Source organism: Neovison vison, chromosome 6, assembly GCF_020171115.1.
Source record: "Neovison vison isolate M4711 chromosome 6, ASM_NN_V1, whole genome shotgun sequence".
Taxonomy (NCBI): Eukaryota; Metazoa; Chordata; class Mammalia; order Carnivora; family Mustelidae; genus Neogale; species Neogale vison.
The window spans coordinates 211496770-211516787 of NC_058096.1; the positions used below are offsets into that span (position 1 = coordinate 211496770).

A 20018-nucleotide genomic window follows, 5' to 3' on the forward strand; every position below is an offset into this window, starting at 1 on the left:
TTTGAAGTGGCGGGGGTGTGGGAGGTTGGGGTACCAGGTGGTGGGTATTATAGAGGGCATGGCTTGCATGGAGCACTGGGTGTGGTGAAAAAATAATGAATAATGTTTTTCTGAAAATAAATAAATTGGATATATATATATACATATATATATATAACAAAAAAAAAAAACCAAAAAACAAAAAAGAAATTAAAAGTAGAACTTCCCTATGACCCTGCCATTGCACTCCTGGATATTTATCCCAAGGATACAGATGTTGTGAAAAGAAGGGCCATCTGTACCCCAATGTTTATAGCAGCAATGGCCACGGTCGTCAAACTATGGAAAGAACCAAGATGCCCTTCAACGGATGAATGGATAAGGAAGATGTGGTCCATATACACTATGGAGTATTATGCCTCCATCAGAAAGGATGAATACCCAACTTTTGTAGCAACATGGACGGGACTGGAAGAGATTATGCTGAGTGAAATAAGTCAAGCAGAGAGAGTCAATTATCATATGGTTTCACTTATTTGTGGAACATAACAAATATCATGGAGGACAAGGGGTGTTAGAGAGGAGAAGGTAGTTGGGATAAATTGGAAGGAGAGGTGAACCATGAGAGCCTATGGACTCTGAAAAACAATCTGAGGGGTTTGAAGTGGCAGGAGTGGGAGGTTGGGGTACCAGGTGGTGGGTATTATAGAGGGCACGGCTTGCATGGAGCACTGGGTGTGGTGAAAAAATAATGAATAATGTTTTTATGAAAATAAATAAATTGGAAAAAAAGAAATCTAAAAAGTATTCAGGCCCAAAGGAAAAAAAAAAGAATGCTTGGATCAACCAGGAGATCAAAGAGAACTTAATTCATGGAAACCAATGAGAGTGAAGACACTTCTATCCAATACCAATGGGATACAGCAAAGGCGGTCCTAATGTGGAAATACATAGCCATCCAATGCTCCTCAAAAAAATTGAAAACAAATCAAACGAATTCCACACATAAGAAGGGAAATAATTAAGATTAGAGCAGAGATCAATGAGGTAGAAACCAGAGATACAGTAGAACGTATCAATGAAACTAGAAGCTGGTTTTTCAAAGGAATCAATAAGATCGATAAACTATTGGCCACACTAATCCAAAAGAAAAGAGAGAAATCCCAAATTCATAAAATTATGAATGAAAAGGGAGAGATCACAACGAACACCAAGGAAGTAGAAACAATCATCAGAAGTTATTATCAACAGTTAGATGCCAATAAGCTAAGCAACCTAGATGAAATGGATGCATTCCTGGAAAAATATAAACGCCAACATTGAACCAGGAAGAAATCGACAACCTGAATAGACCGACATCTAGTAATGAGATTGAAGCAGTGATCAAAAACCTCCCAAAAAGCAGGATGCCTAAACCTGATGGATTCCCTGGGGAATTGTACTAAACTTTCAAAGAAGAAATAATACCTATTCCCTTAAGCTGTTTCAATTGGAAGGGGAGGTGAACCATGAGAGACTATGGACTGTGAAAAACAATCTGAGGGGTTTTAAGTGGCGGGGGGGTGGGAGGTTGGGTTACCAGGTGGTGGGTATTATAGAGGGCAGGGCTTGCATGGAGCCCTGGGTGTGGTGCAAAAATAATGAATACTGTCATGCTGAAAATAAATAAAAAATAAATTAAAATAAAAAAGAAGTCCTAGCAACAGCAATCAGAAAACAAAGAGAAATAAAAGGTATCCAAATTGGTAATGAAGAAGTCAAACTCTCTCTCTTCGCAGATGACATGATTCTTTATATGGAAAACCCAAAAGACTCCACCCCCAAACTACTAGAACTCATACAGCAATTCAGCAGCATGGCAGGATACAAAGGAAATGTGCAGAAATCAGTGGCTTTCTTATACACTAACAATGAAAATACAGAAAGGGAAATTAGAGAATCGATTCCATTTACTATAGCACCAAGAACGAGAAGATACCTGGGAATAAACCTAACCAAAGAGGTAAAGGACCTGTACTCGAGGAACTACAGAACACTCATGAAAGAAATTGAAGAAGACACAAATAGATGGAAGACCATTCCATGCTCATGGATCGGAAGAATAAACATTGTTAAAATGTCTATACTGCCTAGAACAATCTATACTTTTAATGCCATTCTGATCAAAATTCCACCGGCATTCTACAAAGCGCTGGAGCAAATAATCCTAAAATTTGTATGGAATCAGAAGAGACCCCGAATCGCTAAGGAAATGTTGAAAAACAAAAATGAAACTGGAGTGCAACTGCAGGGTCATAGGGAAGTTCTGTTTTTAATTTCGTGAGGAAATCTCCACACTGTTCTCCAAAGAGGCTGCACCAACTTGCATTCCCACAACAGTGGAAGAGGGTTCCCCTGTCTCCACATCCCCTCCAACACATGTTGTTTCCTGTCTTGTTAATAGTGGCCATTTCTAACTGGTATAAGGTGATATCTCAATGTGGTTTTAATTTGAATCTCCCTGATAGCTAGTGATGATGAACATTTTTTCATATGTCTGATAGCCATTTGTATGTCTTGATTAGAGAAGTCTCTGTTCATATCTTCTGCCCCTTTTTTGATATGTTTGCCTGTTGCCAAACTATGGAAAGAACCAAGATGCCCTTCAACGGATGAATGGATAAGGAAGATGTGGTCCATATACACTATGGAGTATTATGCCTCCATCAGAAAGGATGAATACCCAACTTTTGTAGCAATATGGTCCGGACTGGAAGAGATTATGCTGAGTGAAATAGATCAAGCAGAGAGAGTCAATTATCATATGGTTTCACTTATTTGTGGAGCATAACAAATATCATGGAGGACAAGGGGTGTTAGAGAGGAGTAGGAAATTTGGGTAAATTGGAAGGGGAGGTGAACCATGAGAGACTATGGACTCTGAAAAACAATCTGAGGGGTTTGAAGTGGTGGGGTGGTGGGAGGTTGGGGTACCAGGTGCTGGGTATTATAGAGGGCACGGATTGCATGGAGCATTGGGTATGGAGAACAAATAATGAATACAGTTTTTCTGTAAATAAATTAATTAATTTAATTTTAAAAAATAAAAAAAAATAAAACTGAGGGCATCACACTACCTGATTTCAAGCTTTACTACAAAGCTCTGATCACCAAGACAGCATGGTCCTGGCATAAAAACAGACACATAGACCAGTGGAACAGAGTGGAGAGCCCAGATATGGACCCTCAACTCTATGGTCAAATAATCTTCGACAAAGCAGGAAAAAATATACAGTGGGAAAAAGACAGTCTCTTCAATAAATGGTGCTGGGAAAACTGGACAGCTATATGTAGAAGAATGAAACTCGACCATTCTCTTACACCGTACACAAAGATCAACTCAAAATGGATAAAAGACCTCAACGTGAGACAGGAATCCATCAGAATCTTAGAGGAGAACATAGGCAGAAATCTCTTTGATATCAGCCACAGCAACTTCTTTCAAGATACGTCTCCAAAGGCAAAGGAAACAAAAGCGAAAATAAACTTTTGGGACTTCATCAAAATCAAAAGCTTCTGCACAGCAAAGGAAACAGTCAAAAAAACAAAGAGGCAACCCACGGAATGGGAGAAGATATTTGCAAATGACAGTACAGACAAAAGGTTGATATCCAGGATCTATAATGAACTCCTCAAATTCAACACACACAAAACAGGCAATCATATCAAAAAATGGGCAGAAGATATGAACAGACACTTCTCCAATAAAGACATACAAATGGCTATCAGACACATGAAAAAATGTTCATCATCACTAGCAATCAGGGACATTCATATTAGAACCAAGATGCCCTTCAACGGATGAATGGGTAAAGAAGATGTGGTCCATATACACTATGGAGTATTATGCCTCCATCAGAAAGGATGAATACAAAACTTTTGTAGCAACATGGACGGGACTGGAAGAGATTATGCTGAGTGAAATCAGTCAAGCAGAGAGAGTCAATTATCATATGGTTTCTCTTATTTGTGGAGCATAACAAATAGTGTGGAGGACATGGGGCGATAGAGAAGAGAAGGGAGTTGGGGGAAATTGGAAGGGGAGGTGAACCATGAGAGACTATGGACCCTGAAAAACAATCTGAGGATTTTGAAGGGGCTGGGGGTGGGAGGTCGGGGTACCAGGTGGTGGGTATTATAGAGGGCACGGCTTGCATGCAGCACTGGGTGTGGTGAAAAAATAATGAATACTGTTTTCTGAAAATAAATAAATTGAAAAAATAATAATAATGAATTCTCTTATGCTGAAAATAAATTAATTAATTTTTTAAAAGATTAAGAAAAAATAATACATTGAGATACCACCCTATACCAGTTAGAATGGCCAAAATTAGCAAGACAGGAAACAGTATGTGTTGGAGAGGATGTGGAGAAAAGGGAACCCTCTTACATTATTGGTGGGAATGCAAGTTGGTGCAGCCTCTTTGTTGAACAGTGTGGAGATTCCTCAAGAAATTAAAAATAGAGCTTCCCTATGACCCTGAAATTGCACTACCGGGTACTTACCCCAAAGATGCAGATGTCGTGAAAAGAAGGGCCATCTGTACCCCAATGTTTATAGCAGCAATGGCCACAGTCGCCAAACTATGGAAAGAACCAAGATGCCCTTCAACGGACGAATGGATAAGGAAGATGTGGTCCATATACACTCTGGAGTATTATGCCTCCATCAGATAGGACAAATATCCAACTTTTATAGCAACATGGATGGGACTGGAGGAGATTATGCTGAGTGAAATCAGTCAAGCAGAGAGAGTCAATTATCATATGGTTTCACCTATTTGTGGAGCTTAACAAGTACCATGGAGGACAAGGGGAAATGGAGAGAAGGGAGTTGGGGGAAATTGGAAGGGGAGGTGAACCATGAGAGACTATGGACTCTGAAAAACAATCTGAGGGTTTTGAAGGGGCAGGGGGGTGGGAGTTTGGGTGAGCCTGGTGGTGGGTATTTTGGAGGGCACCTATTGCATGGAACAATGGGTGTCGTACACAAACAATGAATTCTGGTACACTGAAAAGAAATTTAAAAAATAAATTTAAAATTTTTTTTAAAAAGAAGTACAATGCAATACAAGCCTTTCTCAAAAAAAAAATTAGAAACATCTCAAATACACGAGCACACCATATACCTAAAGGAGATGGAAAACAAATAGATGATTAAGCCTAAACCAAGGAGGAGAAGAGAAATAATGATTAGAGCAGAAATCAGTGAAATAGAAACAAAAAAAGTAGAACAGATCAATAAAACTAAGATAAACCCCTAGCCATACTTATCAAAAAGAAGAGAAAGGACCCAAACAAACAAAATCATGAATGAAAAAGGTCACAGCCAACACCAAGGAAATATGAACAACTTTAAGAAAATATTATAGGCAACTATATGTCAATAAATCAGATAATCTGGAAGAAATGGATGCATTCCTAGGACTTAAAAACTACCTAAACTAAAACACAAAGAAAGAGAGAACCTCAACAGACCCAATAACCAGAAGGGAAATTTGAAGTGGCGGGGGGGTGGTAAGTTGGGGTACCAGGTGGTGAGTATTATAGAGGGCACGGCTTGCATGGAGCACTGGGTGTGGTGAAAAAATAATGAATACTGTTTTTCTGAAAATAAATAAATTGAAAAAAATTTTTTTTAAAAATCTCATGGCAAACATGAAATCAAGGCCAGATAGCTTCCCAAGGGAATTCTACCAAACATTTAAAGAATAAATGATACCTATTCTTCTAAAGCTGTTTCAAAAAATGGAAATGAAAGGAAAATTTCCAAACTTGTTCTATGAGGCCAGCATTACCTTGATCCCAAAACCAAAGACCTCATAGTAAAGGAGAATTATAGACCAATATCCTTGATGAACATGGATGACAAAATGCTTAACAAGATACTAGCCAGTAGGATCCAATGGTATATAAAAAGGATTATTCATCAGAAAAAAAAGTTTGATTTATTTCTGAACTGCAAGGTTTGTTCAACATTTCCAAATCAATCAACATGATACATCACATTAATAAAATAAAGAATGGCATGGCTGCCTCGAGAGACTAGTACGAGTTTGTACCTGTGGTGGGAAGGGTCAGAAGCCCTCACCCGAGAACCTAGCGAGGTAAAGTTGTGGTTCGGTTGTGGAGGTGACAACTTCTCCGATTCCTCGGCAATGGCAGCGTCCGGGATTGGTATGGCTCAGAAAACCTGGGAATTGGCCAACAACATGCAGGAAGCCCAGAGTATTGATGAAATCTACAAATACGACAAGAAACAACAGCAAGAAATACTGGCGTCAAAGCCCTGGACTAAGGACCACCATTACTTTAAGTACTGCAAAATCTCAGCATTGGCTCTACTGAAAATGGTGATGCATGCCAGATCGGGAGGCAACTTAGAAGTGATGGGCTTTGGTGGACAGTGGACGTGGGCTTAGGTGAAAGGTGGACAGTGAAACCATGATCATTATGAACAGTTTTGCTTTGCCGGTGGAGGGCACTGAAACCCGAGTAAATGCTCAGGCTGCTGCATATGAGTACATGGCTGCATATATAGAAAACGCCAAGCAGGTTGGCCACCTTGAAAATGCAATTGGCTGGTATCACAGCCATCCTGGCTATGGCTGCTGGCTTTCTGGGATTGATGTTAGTACTCAGATGCTCAATCAGCAGTTCCAGGAATCATTTGTAGCAGTAGTAATCAACCCAACAAGAATAATATCTGCAGGGAAAGTGAATCTTGGAGCCTTTAGGACATACCCAAAGGGCTACAAACCCCCTGATGAAGGACCTTCGAGTACTAGACTATCCCACTTAATAAAACTGAAGACTTTGGTGTACATTGCAAACAATATTATGCCTTAGAAGTCTCATATTTCAAATACTCATTGGATTGCAAATTGCTTGAGCTTTTGTGGAATAAATACTGGGTGAATATGCTGGGTTCCTCTGGTTTGCTTACTAATGCAGATTATACCACTGGTCAGGTCTTTGATTTGTCTGAAAAATTAGAACAGTCAGAAGCCCAGCTGGGATGAGGGAGTTTCATGTTGGGTTTAGAAACACATGACAGAAAGTCAGAAGACAAACTTGCCAAAGCTACAAGAGACAGCTGCAAAACTACCATAGAAGCTATCCATGGATTGATATCTCAGGTTATTAAGGATAAACTATTTAATCAAATTAACATTTCTTAAACAATCACTAAGTAGTACTTTTGACTGAAAGCCAGTATGAGAAAAATACTCAAGTAACACTTTAAAACCAGTTACCAAAAATCTGATTAGAAGTATAAGGTGCTCTGAAGTGTCCTGAATATTAACATCATGTAATAAAACTCTTTAAAATGAAAAAAAAGAAAGAATGGAAACATGATTCTCGCAATTGATTAAGAAAATGTATTTGAAAAAATATAACATCCCTTCTTGATTAAACCTCTTCACAGTGTAGGGATGGAGGTAACATAACTTTATATCATAAAAGCCATCTATGAAAATCCCACAGGAAATATTATTCTCAATGGGGAAGACTGAAAGCTTTTCCTTTAAGGTCAGAAACAAGATAGGGATACCCACTCTCAACACTATTGTCCAAAATAGTATGAGAAGTTCTAGCCTCAGCAATCAGACAACAAAAAGAAATAAAATGGCAAATTGGCAAAGAAGTGAAACTCTCACTCTTCTCAGATTACATGATACTTTATGCAGAAAACACAAAAGACCCCACTCCAAAATTGCTAGAACTCATACAGCAATTCAGCAACATGGCAAGATATAAAATCAGTGCGCAGAGATCAGTTGCATTTCTAACCACTAACAATGTGACTGAAGAAAGAGAAATTAAGGAATTGATTCCATTTAAGACAGCACCAAAAACCATAAGATACCTAGGAATAAACCTAACCAAGGAGGTAAAATATTGGTACTCTCAATACCACAGAACACTTATGAAAGAAATGTAGGAAGACATAAAAAAGTGTAAAAATATTCCAACTCATGGGTTGGAAGAATAACTATTGTGAAAATGTCTATGCTACCCAGAGCAATGCATTTTGAATGCACATTCAATGCAATCCCATTAACACAGGTCTCTCTCTCAAAATGGAATAGGCAAAGCTGGAAAAAATAATAGAAAAATGTAATTTACACGTTACAATTATTAATGATCCTAAAAATATGCAGATAGCAGTATCTAAAATTATAATGTCATCCTATATAAACACAAGTGAAATCAAACATGCTTGTGAAAAAATATAAATTGAATGCAGGATAGCAGATGATTGCTAGTTTAGAAAAAAAGATCTAATAAAAGTTAAAAAGTAGCAGTAAGGAAGCACAGATGTGAAATTAGACAGCAATGCATATAAAAAGCCATTTATTATGACAACGCACATAAAAGTATTGTGTGGGGGTACAAAATATATAATAGATTTGACTGCTTAAAATTTATAAACTCTCACACTACCCAACAAATACATCTCTATATGCATACAAGAATTAAACTGCAAATAACAAACTTGGCCTAAACATTTCTAATTATTTGGTTGGAAGAGTGCAATCAAAAAGAAGGGAAAAAACGATTCAGCAAGAACAACACACAAACAAAAACAAGAATAAGAATGCTCAGACCCCGTTATATAGAACAAAGAACTTGCACAGACAATTTGCCATAGAGAAATAAATAGCTAATAAAACCCAAAATATATTCCACCTCCAGGTAATGAAATAAGTACAAAATAAAGCCCTTTTGCATATGCCTGTTTGTGTTTTATATTTTTTACTTTTTTGAGATTTTTATTTGTTTGTTTATTTGATAAAGAGAGAGAGAGAGCACATAAGCAGTGGAAGCTGCAGGCAGAAGGAAAGGGAGAAGGAGGCTCCCTGCTGAGGAGGGACCCCCCCCCACAATGCAGGGCTCCATCCCAGGATTCAGGGACAATGACCTGAACTGAAGGCAGACACCTAACCAACTGAGCCACCCAGGCGCCCCAAACTGTTTGTGTTTTAAATAATCTTTTTAAGTGAATACCTACAGTGAGAGAGGATTCTGTGAAATGTGTATCTCAAGAAGAGCAGTTGCAAGATAGTGTCTTCCTCCATCAATGTAGGTCTTTCTAATGAATACAAATTTGGTCTAATATACCCCATCCTAAATATTTTTTATTTTTACTTTTTAAATGATTTTTTTTATTAGAGAGAGGAAAAGTGCAAGCCAGGGTGGGGGGGGGTTGTGGAGGGATAGGTAGACAGAGAATCTCACAGACGCCCCATTGAGCATGGACCAGTGCTGGACTTGATCCCTGGAACCTTGAGATCATGACCTGATCTGAAACCAAGAGTAGGATGTTTACTGACTGAAGGGCACTAGGTGTCTCAGTTGGTTAAGCATCTTCCTTTCGCTCAGGTCATGATCCCAGGCTCCTGGGATGGAGCTCTGCATCAGGCTCCCTGCTCTACAGGCAGCATCCTTCTCCCTCTCCCACTCCCTCTGCTTGTGTTCCCTCTCTCCCTCTGTGTGTGTGTGTGTCTCTCTCTGTCAAATAAATAAATAAAATATTTTAAAAAAAGAAAAAGATGTTTACTGAGCCACCCAGACACCCCATGAAAATATTTTGTAAATGCCCTCACTGCTCTGCACCCAATTCCATCCCTAAAAGTCTATTTTCATACTCCCCCTTACCGCAAATCTCCCTGGAGGCATTCACGGTTTCCTAGAGAGAGTACCCTCCGTTCTTTTAGTCATATACAACTGTACTTTTATTCTCACCACTTAGTTATCTACAGTAATCTTTGGATTGTCAAGTTCAGAGATATTTCCTTTTTTAACATTTTAAATAAATTGACTAGAAATGAGTGAATTCATGACACCAACAAACACAATGAACACTTGACTCCAGTATAGGATGGATAGGCTGTCAGGAGGCCTCAATTAAGAGCTTTCTGCTTCCATTCTCTCTGAATCTTCCCTGAAATACCTGCTGAGCTCTGAGACTCACCAGGATGGGGTCTCTGAGAGAAAGGTCTCCACGTGGAGGTCTGAATTTCTCACTGGATTGTTAATGATGGAGACTGAAGCTCTGTTCCCAAACAGGACAGCAGGAAAGAGTGAAGCATGGGCCCCCCAGCAGACTTAGGAATCCAAACACAAAAATCATGTCTCCTTCAGCTCAAGGTTGAACATGCCCAGGGGCTGCAACAGAGGAGATATTTAAAGCTCCTTAGGTTTGCTGTTTCTGTTCCCTATCCTTCTTCATTAGACACTTTTTCTACTATTACTCCAACCCATGAGCACATCTCCCCATGGGAACTTATCCAGGCAGAATGGAATTTTTTCCTGTAGATTCTCTGTTCCCAAAAGACCAGGTTAGAATTCAGGTGCATCCAGACTTACTTCTTCATGAACTTTCCTAGCTTCCACAGCTTTAACATTGAGGCTTTCTACAACTCTGAGTGAAAGGTTTTTTTCCAGGTCTAAGACTAAGGAACTTGTCTTGACTATGTCCCTTGGAGCTCCGAAACATTGACTTGTGGTGGGAGCACAACTCCTGATAGCTCCAGAAAAATGCTCTTCTTTCTCCAACAAGCAAAATTGTGTTCCTTTCCTATAAAACCATAGGTAAAACAATCCTTCGATTCATAATTATTTTCGCCAATCAATTAGAAGTTTAGTCGATTAGTATTTTGGGCACTTGGGGGGATTTGTTTTGTTTTGTCTTAATACAGGTTAAAAGTTGATATATTCCTTCTCCATCATCAGATTGTAAGGACTTTTTTCCCCTCTAACTTCTTATTTAAATTCCAGGAAGTTAAGAGAGGGAGGAAAGATGGCAGAGGAGTAGGGGACCCCATTTCAACTGGTCCCCTGAATTCAGCTGGATATCTATCCAAAAATTGGGTACACCTACAAAATCAGCCTGAGATGTAAGAATATATATCTGGATCTCTACAAGCAGAAAAGTGACTGCTTTTTGCAAGGTAGAACATGCAGAGGCCTGAATCTGTGGGGAAATATCAGAAGATAAAAAGAAGAGTAAGGGACTCTCCATTAGTTGACTCCTGGAAAGTGATATAACTTTAGAACACAAATTTGGAAGTCTTAGAAATCTGGTCTAGTGAGAGACATCCCTCTCTGAAAGGAAATAAAAAGACAGAATTCATCATGCTTTCAGGATATGAGGAACCACAGAGCAAAAGGGGTTTCCTGAACTGGTAGAGGGCCCAAGACGTGGAGTGAGGAAGCTGGTTATGGTCAGTGAGAGGGGACTCTCAGTTGGATTGCCATAAAACACAAGCCTGGCCAGTTGATAATGTCTCTTTTCTCGAGCAGCCTGAAAAAAATCTGATACCTGAAATTGCAACCAGCAAAAACAGAGCGGTAACACCAGGAAGGGGCTTTAGAGCAGTGCTCAGACATGATCTAGGAGCTTCAGGGTCACACACGAGCCCATGGCCACTCATGGTTCTAGAATCAAAAAGGGCAGTGGCACTCCCGGACCCCTAGCACTACCTCTGAGGTAGTTGCTGTGGGCATGCACTTTAGGAAGCTACAGTTTTTGGCATATACAGAAGTGAAGACCATTTGTCCAAAAGGGTTTATTAAACAGACAAATTCTTCTGCTCTGGGCCAGAGGTTTGGCTGTCGCCATTTTTGTTCTGATCATCTGAAGATGAGTGGAAAGCCCTCAGGGAACATAAGCCCAAAAAAGGACCAGTTCTAACTGCGCCCTTCCTCCCTGACAGTGGTTGGGGCAACTCAACCCAGGCAGGGTTACCTGAGAAAGAGAACAACAGAGAGAACAGCTTCTACCCAGAAGACAGGGTGGAAGAACAGGTGAACGACAAGTCTATAGTTCCCACAAGACAGTATTATTCCAATGCCAGGGTAAGTAGTATATTGAGATCCAGGTATAGCCTCATGACTTGCTTGATTTTCAGATAAGTTTCTCCTTTTTTTTTCTTATTTTTTTCCTCTGTTCTTTTTTCTTCATTTCAACTAGTTGTTTATTATATCAATTTATATTCCATGGTCGCTTTTTAACTTATACTCCTTCACACCTATATTTTTATAGATATATTCTTTATTTTAGTTATTTTTTTACTCTATTCAATTTTACCTTTATTACTATACAAATTTTACATTCATTGTAATTTTGGGATGTAGTGCCCTCTAACACAGAGACCAAAATACACCCTGGAATAATTGAAACATCCTGCTTTATTGCCACTGAGAGATTATAGCCCCCGGCATCTGATCCTCCACTTTTTAAAATTCTTTAATATTTTAATTTTATTCTTGTGTTTCATTTTATCTTATTTTTTGGTGGTTGCTTCTGACTCCTCCAGATGTTGTTAGGGTGCACATTCCTTTGATTGTGATATGTTTTGGACAAGACCATTCCTGAACAGAATGAGTAGGAGGAGGAATTCTCAACAAAGAAAAGAAACAGAGACAATGTCATCTGCCATGGAACCAATGGATATGGAAATAAGCAAAATGTCAGAGATAGAATTCAGGATAACAATCATGAAGGGTGTGGTGCATAAACAATGAATTCTGGAACACTGAAAAGAAATTTAAGAAAAATAAAATATTTAAAATATTCACCCTAAAATAAAAACCATGACATGAATAGCCAGGCTTGAAAGATGCATCCATGACAATATACAATCTTTAAGAGCAGAAAAGAGATATAATATGGCTGAAATTCAAAATGCTCTGAATGAGATGCAGTCTAAACTAGATACTCTAACAACCAGGGTAATTGAAGCAGAATCGGGAATTGGTGATCTTGAAGATAAAATGATGGAAATAAAATTGAGGAAAACAGAAAGAGGCTACTGTAGCACATGAAAAAAGGGATTTCAGAGGTTAAAGATGCCATGATGCTTTCTAATGTCAGAATTATTGGGATCCCAAAGGGGATGGTGGGGCTAGAAGGTATATTTGAGCAATTAATAGCTGAGAACTTCCCTAATCTGGGGAAGGAATCAAGCATTCAAGTCCAAGAGGCAGAGAGGACCCCTCCCAAAATCAATAAAAATAGATCAACAATCTGATGTATAATAGTGAGTCTTGCAAACTGGACAACCAAGGAAACAATCCTGAGAACTGCCAGGGAGAAGAAGTTCCTTACTTATGGTGGGAGGAACATCAGAATAATATCAAACCTATCCAAAGAAATCTGACAAGCCAGAAAAAAGCTGACAAGACATGTTTAGAGTACTAAATGAGAAGAACATGCTGCCAAGAATACTTTATCCAACAAGACTCCCTTTCAGAATGGAAGGAGACATAAAGAGCTTTCAGAACAGGCAGAAACTGAAATAATATGCAACCACTAAGCCAGAAAAGTTATATTAAGTCCTGAAAGTTATATTAAGGGGGATTCTATAAATGAAGAGAAACCCCAAGAGTCACATAGACTAGAAAGAAACAGAAAAACTATAGAAACAGGAACTTTACAAGCCATGCAATGGCACTAAATTCATATCTTTCAATAGTCGCTCTAAATGTACATTGGCTAAATGCTCCCATCAAAAGAAATGGATTGCTCCAATGAATACATACAAATGGCTAACAGACATGTGAAAAAATGTTCATCATCACTAGCTATCAGGGAGATTCAAATCAAAACCACATTGAGATACCACCTTACACCAGTTAGAATGGCCAAAATCAACAAGACAGGAAATAACATGTGTTGGAGAGGATGTGGAGAAAGGGGAACCCTCTTCCACTGTTGGTGGGAATGCAAGTTGGTGCAGCGACTTTGGAGAACAGTGTGGAGATTTCTTAAGAAATTAAAAATAGAGCTTCCCTATGACCCTGCAGTTTCACTCCTGGGTATTTATCCCAAGGATACAGATGTAGTGAAAAGAAGAGCCATCTATACCCCAATATTTATAGCAACAATGGCCACAGTCGCCAAACTGTGGAAAGAACCAAGATGCCTTTCAACGGATTAATGGATAAGGAAGATGTGGTCCATATATACAATGGAATATTATGCCTCCATCAGAAAGGATGAATACCCAACTTTTGTAGCAACATGGACGGGACTGGAAGAGATTATGCTGAGTGAAATAAGTCAAGCAGAGAGAGTCAATTATCACATGGTTTCACTTATTTGTGGAGCATAACAAATAGCATGGAGGACAAAGGGCGTTAGAGAGGAGTAGGGAATTTGGGTAAATTGGAAGGGGAGGTGAACCATGAGAGACTATGGACTCTGAAAAACAATCTGAGGGTTTTGAAGGGGCGGGGGGGTGGGAGGTCGGGGTACCAGGTGGTGGGTATTATAGAGGGCATGTATTGCATGGAGCACTGGGTGTGGTGCAAAAATAATGAATACTGTTATGTTGAAAATAAAAAATAAATTAAAAAAGAAAAGTTTATTTTACCCAACACTAAAAAAAAAAAAAAAGGATGAATACCCAAATTTTGTAGCAACATGGATGGGACTGGAAGAGATTATGCTGAGTGAAATAAGTCAAGCAGAGAGAGTCCATTATCACATGGTTTTGTGGAGCATAAGGAATAACACAGAGGACATGGGGAGATGGAAAGAAGGGAGTTGGGGGAAATTGGAGGGGGAGACGAACCATGAGAGACTGTGGACTCTGAAAAACAATCTGAGGGTTTTGGGGGGCGGGGGATGGGAGGTTGGGTGAGCCTGATGGTGGGTATTATGGATGGCACGTATTGCATGGAGCACTGGGCGTGGTGCATAAACAATGAATGCTAGAAAACTGAAAATAAATTTTAAAAATAAATAAAAAATTTTAAAAAAGAAAAAAAATGGGTTGCAAATTGGATTAAAAAGCAGGACACATACATCTGCTGTCTACAAGACTCATTTTGAACCTAAAGACACCTCCAGATTGAAAGTGAGGGGAAGGAGAGCCATCTACCATGCTAATGGATCTCCAAAAAAAAAGCTGAAGTAGCAATCTTCATATCAGACAAATTAGATTTTTAAACCAAATTAGATTTTTAAAGACAATAATAAGAGACATAAATAGACACTATATTATACTTAAAGGGTCTATCCAACAAGAATATTCAACAATTGTAAATATCTATGCCCCGACATAGCAGCAGCCTGTTATGTAAACAAATTAATAACCAAAGTAAAGAAACATGTTGATAATAATACACTAGTAGTAGGAGAATTCAAGACTACATTCACAGCAATGGACAGATCTAAACAAAAGATGAACAAGGAAACAAGACGTTTGAATGACACATTGGATCAGATGGACTTTGTAGGTATATACAGAAAATTCCATTCTAAAACAGCACAATACTCATTCTTCTCAAGTGTACAAGGAACTTTCTCCAGAATAGACCACATACTGGGTCACAAATCAGGTCTCAGCCAATTCCAAATGATTGAAATGATTCCTTGCATATTATCTTACCACAATGCTTTGAAACTGGAACTCAATCACAGAAAAAAATTGGAAGGAATTCAAACACTCAGAAGTTAAAGAACATCCTGCTACAGAATGATTGGGTCAACCAGGAAATTAAAGAATTTATGCAATTCATGGAAAGTAAGAGAATGAAAACACATTGGTCCAAAACCTATGGGATACTGCAAAAGTGGTCCTAAGAGGAGAAATAAGTAGCCATTCAAGCCTCTCCAAAAAAAAAAAGTCGAAAAATCCCAAATGCACAAGCTAACCTTACACGTAAAAGACCTGGAGAAAGAATACCATGATAAGAGCTTTTGATAGCAAAGGAAACAGTCAACAAAACAAATAGGCAACCCATGGAATGGGAGAAGATAATCGCAAATGACACTACAGACAAAAGACTGATATCCAGGGGGACAAGATGGCGGGGTACTAGGAAGAGGCGTCTTTTCAGCTGGTACCCCAAAGTGAGCTGATTACCTACCAAAGAACTCTGATCACCCATGAAATCAGCCTGAGATCAGAATTATACACATCTGGATCTCTACAGGGGCAGAAGACGCCAGTGAGCAGGTAAAGCGGAATGGGAACAGCGGACTGATATCGGAAGATAAACAAAAGGGGGAGGGAGCCACCAGAGGCGACCGGTGCAAAAGTAATACCCCGATACGAGCGAGAGTGCCCTGCGTCTGGGGACCAGCAGTAACTCGGAGACTGGTTGAAAGCACTCCAAAAGAGCAAAGGATCGCGGGGGCAAATTGTGGGAATCGGGGCGGCTAGGGACAGGGGCTTGAGTCCCCGGTCCCAGACGGCCTCCCCGGCGCGGAGGCAGAGAGAGTGCGGCGGAGAAACCGGCTCCTGGTCCCTAAGCCGCCAGCGTGCCCCAGAGCGCGGGGGTTCCGGCTCCTGTGAGGGGATGGGAGCCGGTCTGCAGAACGCGCGCTAGCCCTACCACAAAGCTTGAGATGCGCGTGCACGTCGCTCCAGCTCTCCTGGGTTTCTAAGGCCCTGGGGCGCTTCTTGACCCGGGCCATTGTTTCAAAGTCTAAGCCGCGCGCCCGCGAAACTCTTCCCCAGACAGAGGCGCGCAAAAGCCCAGCCTGCGGCTTACGGACCAGCGCCCCGTTCTCAGTGCCCCAGACGCGCGCCCGACCCACAGCCGCCTCTGAAAAGAGGTGCGCGCAAGCCGGGCACTCCCAGCCCCGGCCAGTGGCAAAATCTCAGTGTGCGATCCCTGCTTGGAACCTCTCTGGCGGTCAGGAGCTCCCAGACAGCCGCCACTGCCTTGGCTTTGGGGACGAGCAAAAGATCCTGCACCCCCAGGGTCTTTAACTTGGAACCTGCACTGCCAGCGTCCAAGGGGGAATTTATTCAGCTTCTGCACCCAGACTGAGGCTTCTGAGACGGAGATCAGGAAGTGTTCCAGGGTGCACCTTGACTGCACCAGAGTTGATACATCCAGCTACATCTGTTCAGTCTTCTCCCACCAAAATGACTAGGAGGAGGAATGCCCAACAGAAGAAAAATACAGAGGATGGACCTTCCGCAACAGAGCTAACGGCTATCAACATAGACAATATGTCGGAAAGAGAATTCAGGCTAACAATTATCCAGGCAATAGCTAGGTTGGAGAAAGCCATGGATGACCAAACAGAATTGATTAGAGCCGAACTGAAAGCGACCAGACAGGATGTTCACAATGTTAGGGCGGAGCTTAAAGCTACCAGGGAGGAGGTCCACAATGCTCTCAATGAGTTCCAATCCAATCTAAACTCTCTCAAAGCTAGGGTAACTGAGACAGAAGATAGAATTAGTGATCTGGAAGACAAACAGATAGAGAGAAAGGATCAGGAGGAAGCCTGGAACAAACAGCTTAGATCCCACGAAAGCAGAATTAGGGAAATAAGTGATGCCATGAAGCGTTCCAACGTCAGAATTATTGGAATTCCCGAAGGGGAGGAGAAAGAAAGAAGTCTAGAAGATGTCGTGGAACAAGTCCTTCATGAAAACTTTCCGAATCTCGCGAATGAAACGAGCGTTCATGTACTAGAGGCTGAACGGTCTCCACCCAAGATTATACACTCCAAAAAAACATCACGACACCTGATAGTCAAATTGAGAAATTATAATTGTAGGTATAATCTCTTGAAAGCTGCCAGGGCAAAGAGGCTCCTTACTTACAGAGGGAAGCCCATCAGAATAACTTCAGACCTGTCCACAGAGACCTGGCAAGCCAGAAGAGGCTGGCAAGATATATTCAGGGCACTAAATGAGAAGAACATGCAGCCAAGAATACTTTATCCAGCAAGACTGACATTCAAAATGGATGGAGAGATAAAGAGTTTCCAAGACCGGCAAGACTTAAAAGACTATGCAACCACCAAGCCGATACTGCAGGAAATATTAAGGGGGGTTCTATAAAAGAGGAAAAATCCCAAGAATAGCATTGAACAGAAATATAGAGACAGTCTACAGGAAGAAAGACTTCAAAGGTAACTCGATGTCAATAAAAACGTATCTATCAATAATCACTCTAAATGTGAATAGCCTAAATGCACCCATAAAACGGCACAGGGTTGCAGATTGGATAAAACGACAGGACCCATCCATATGCTGTCTACAAGAGACCCATTTTGAACCTAAAGATACACGCAGACTGAAAGTGAAGGGGTGGAGAAGCATCTTTCATGCCAATGGGACTCAAAAGAAGGCTGGGGTAGCGATTCTCATATCAGATAAATTAGACTTCAAACTAAAGACTGTAGTCAGAGATACAGAAGGACACTACATAATCCTTAAAGGGACTATCCACCAAGATGATCTAACAATTGTAAATATCTATGCTCCCAATATGGGAGCAGCCAATTACTTAAGAAAACTGTTAATCAAGATAAAGAGTCATATTGATATGAATACACTAATCGTAGGTGATCTTAACACGCCTCTTTCAGAATTAGACAGATCATCGAAGCAGAAAATCAATAAAGAAACAAGAGCATTGAACGACACATTGGACCAGATGGACCTCATAGATATATACAGAACATTCCACCCTAAAACAGCAGAATACTCATTCTTCTCAAGTGCACACGGAACCTTCTCCAGAATAGACCACATACTGGGTCACAAATCAGGACTCAGCCGATACCAAAAGACTGAGATTATTCCCTGCATATTCTCAGATCACAATGCTTTGAAACTGGAGCTCAATCACAAGGAAAAGTTCCGAAGGAACTCAAACACCTGGAAGCTAAAGACCACCTTGCTTAAGAATGCTTGGATCAACCAGGAGATCAAAGAAGAACTGAAACAATTCATGGAAACCAATGAGAATGAAGACACTTCGGTCCAAAACCTATGGGATACAGCAAAGGCGGTCCTAAGGGGAAAATATATAGCCATCCAAGCCTTGCTCAAAAAAATTGAAAAATCCAGAACACACCAGCTGTCTCTACACCTTAAAGAACTGGAGGATCAACAACAAATCAAACCAACTCCACACATAAGAAGGGAAATCATCAAGATTAGAGCTGAGATCAATGAGGGAGAAACCAGAGATACAGTAGAACGTATCAATGAAACTAGAAGCTGGTTTTTTGAAAGAATCAATAAGATCGATAAGCCACTGGCTACACTAATCCAAAAGAAAAGAGAGAAATCCCAAATTCATAAAATTATGAATGAAAGGGGAGAGATCACAACTAACACCAAGGAAGTAGAAACAATCATCAGAAGTTACTACGAACAGTTATATGCCAATAAGCTTAGCAACCTAGATGAAATGGATGCATTCCTGGAAAAATATAAACTACCAAAATTGAACCAGGAAGAAATCGACAACCTGAATAGACCGATATCTAATAACGAGATTGAAGCAGTGATCAAAAATCTCCCAAAAAACAAGAGCCCAGGACCTGACGGATTCCCTGGGGAATTCTACCAAACCTTCCAAGAAGAAATAACACCTATTCTCCTGAAGCTGTTTCAAAAAATTTAAGCAGAAGGAAAACTTCCAGACTCTTTCTATGAAGCCAGCATTACCCTGATCCCCAAACCAGGCAAGGACCACACCAAAAAGGAGAATTTCAGACCAATATCACTGATGAATATGGATGCTAAGATTCTCAACAAGATCCTAGCCAACAGGATCCAACAACACATTAAAAAGATTATCCACCATGATCAGGTGGGATTCATCCCTGGGCTACAAGGATGGTTCAACATTCGTAAATCAATCAATGTGATACAACAAATTAATATGAGAAGAGAGAAGAACCACATGGTCCTCTCAATTGATGCAGAAAAAGCATTTGACAAAATCCAACATCCGTTCCTGATTAAAACGCTTCAAAGTATAGGGATAGAGGGAACATTCCTGAACCTCATCAAATCTATCTATGAAAGACCCACAGCAAATATCATCCTCAATGGGAAAAAGCTTGCAGCCTTCCCGTTGAGATCAGGAACAAGACAAGGATGCCCACTTTCACCACTCTTGTTCAACATAGTATTAGAAGTCCTAGCAACAGCAATCAGACAACAGAGAGAAATAAAAGGTATCCAAATTGGTAATGAAGAAGTCAAACTCTCTCTCTTCGC

General features: G+C 40.2%; 1 pseudogene; it reads left to right on the forward strand.

Annotated features, from left to right (window-relative positions):
* Positions 1–6176: 6176 nt before the first annotated feature.
* On the forward strand, positions 6177–7359 carry LOC122910711 (annotated as a pseudogene).
* Positions 7360–20018: the final 12659 nt, after the last annotated feature.